Here is a 1,940-nt window from a genome sequence, read left to right on the forward strand (position 1 = left end):
TCCAAAACACAACGGAAGTGCTCCAGGACGCTAGGGGCAGTGTTGAGCTTTTGTTAACTAGTAACTACACAAGCCAGGAAGTACCAATGACCGGATTTGGGCTGTATCCCAATTCAGGGTCTGCAGCCTTAAAGGCCGCATTTTAAGGCCGATTACGTCACAGCGACACGACGAAGGCTGTCCCAATTCGAAGGCTGCTCGAAATGCGGCCTTCAAATGCGTCCTTAATTTCCCTGAATTTTAAGGATGGGCCCAACATATCCCAGATTTCATAGCGCGGCGGTGGTGTGGATAATTTTGCCGAAAAAAACGGCGGAAGCGGAGCCGCCGAAGAGTAAACTTTCAGAAGTAAGTACTGAATATTATGTCACTTATTTATGCGCAAATGTTTTTATAATGAAGAACATTAAAACATTACTGTTGGCCACATGTCGGGAAAGTTATGTGACATTAGCGATGTTTGTACTAACTTGGTTTTAAAGACTTTACTTCAAAATATACGCCGTTCAATAGTTGACTTTAATCTTACAGAGAATGTGATGATTTTATGGATAATTAAAGTCAGTCATATATCCACAAACACAACAAGCTGAAAGTCAGTGATGCTGCTCGGTTTGCAGTCCTGAATATCACGGCACAAGCAGGATTCACTGCACTGTTAATGTTAGCTATGTTATATTGCTGCCTCTGTTCGGTGGTGTCGAGCCAAACGGACTTTAACGTGTTTGAACGAGCTGACGGTTCACTCGTTAAGCTGAAAGAAAGATGCTTTAATCACAGGAGTCACACATGTGTCCACTGTACCATCTGGGAACTCTTTTTGTTTCGTAATAACACAAACACTAAATCCTCCTTCTCTGGTGCTGTTTTGTAGCAGTGTGTACACCTGAGACTGTCACCTGTCTGTCTGTCCTTCACTCTCTCTCTCTGTTTCTTTCTCTCTGATTGTGGAATAAAAGTATGAACATTCATTTATAAGTTACACTTGTGTTTGAATCCTGCAGCTTATCGCACATTTGATTTCCATGTGTGACGACTGCAAGTGTCCAGAGTGAGGACAGACTGAGGGACCCACTGCTGCACATCATCTGTGAGGCTTTGCACCCATGATGATCGACCAGGACAAACTCAGCAGTGTGTGAGGAAGAGGAGGAGGAAGAGCCAGCAGCAGCTGACAGATGGAGAGAATAGACAGACTGTTCCCTGTTTGTGAAGGACTGCTAGGAAAGTTTAACATAACTAACTGTCTGTCCTGAATCAGTCTTATTAGGTAATGTTCAAATAATTTTATCCTCCCAGTGTTTTCAGTGTGGGAGAAAGTACTCAGGGCCTTCAAGTTACACACTATGAAAGGCAGCAACAAGTTTAATATTCAGAAACCTAAAGTATGTATCAGCAGCAGAATGGAGCTAAAAATAAATGTATGTTTCAGTTCTATGAAGCTTTGAGTGTTTTGGATCAGTAGCACTGCTGTGTTTGTTGCATCATATTGCTGTAATTGTTTATATGCTTTATATATTCTGAGGTAAGTTGATCTATAGTGTTACATCATATTTTATAAGGATGTTATGTGTTTGTAGACTTTCTGCCCAGTTTGACCCATTTAGCAGAAGTCAGCCTGTTTAAGGCTCTGATATCTATTCTGTATGACTTAAAGCAGTTATGACATGGTCTGATTTTCTCACCCAATAAAGGAATATTCAATATATCAGTCTACTCTTCATTTTATCAGAAACAGTTATCACAGCTTGTACATTTGGTTTTTATAAATATATGTAAGCAATGAGCCAAATTTAGTAATGCCAACATACTGAAGGAACAACATTTGTCTCTTATATATGATACACCTATATATACACTGTCAAAGACACTTGTCTTTGAGTGAAGATTTAAGGTGATAAGACATATAAATAACTGCAACTTGAATCTGTACTGAGGCT

At 40.1% G+C, this 1,940-nt stretch overlaps 1 long non-coding RNA gene across 1 annotated transcript; it reads left to right on the forward strand.

The window, feature by feature from the left end:
* The first annotated feature begins 130 nt into the window (after positions 1–130).
* Positions 131–1,708, forward strand: LOC146378524 (uncharacterized). Its single transcript, XR_014801701.1, has 2 exons — positions 131–348; positions 1,005–1,708. It is a non-coding gene; the product is annotated as an uncharacterized LOC146378524 (long non-coding RNA).
* Positions 1,709–1,940: the final 232 nt, after the last annotated feature.

This window comes from Perissodus microlepis, chromosome 11 (assembly GCF_051167445.1).
Source record: "Perissodus microlepis isolate ML-2025 ecotype Zambia chromosome 11, ASM5116744v1, whole genome shotgun sequence".
NCBI classification, from domain to species: domain Eukaryota; kingdom Metazoa; phylum Chordata; class Actinopteri; order Cichliformes; family Cichlidae; genus Perissodus; species Perissodus microlepis.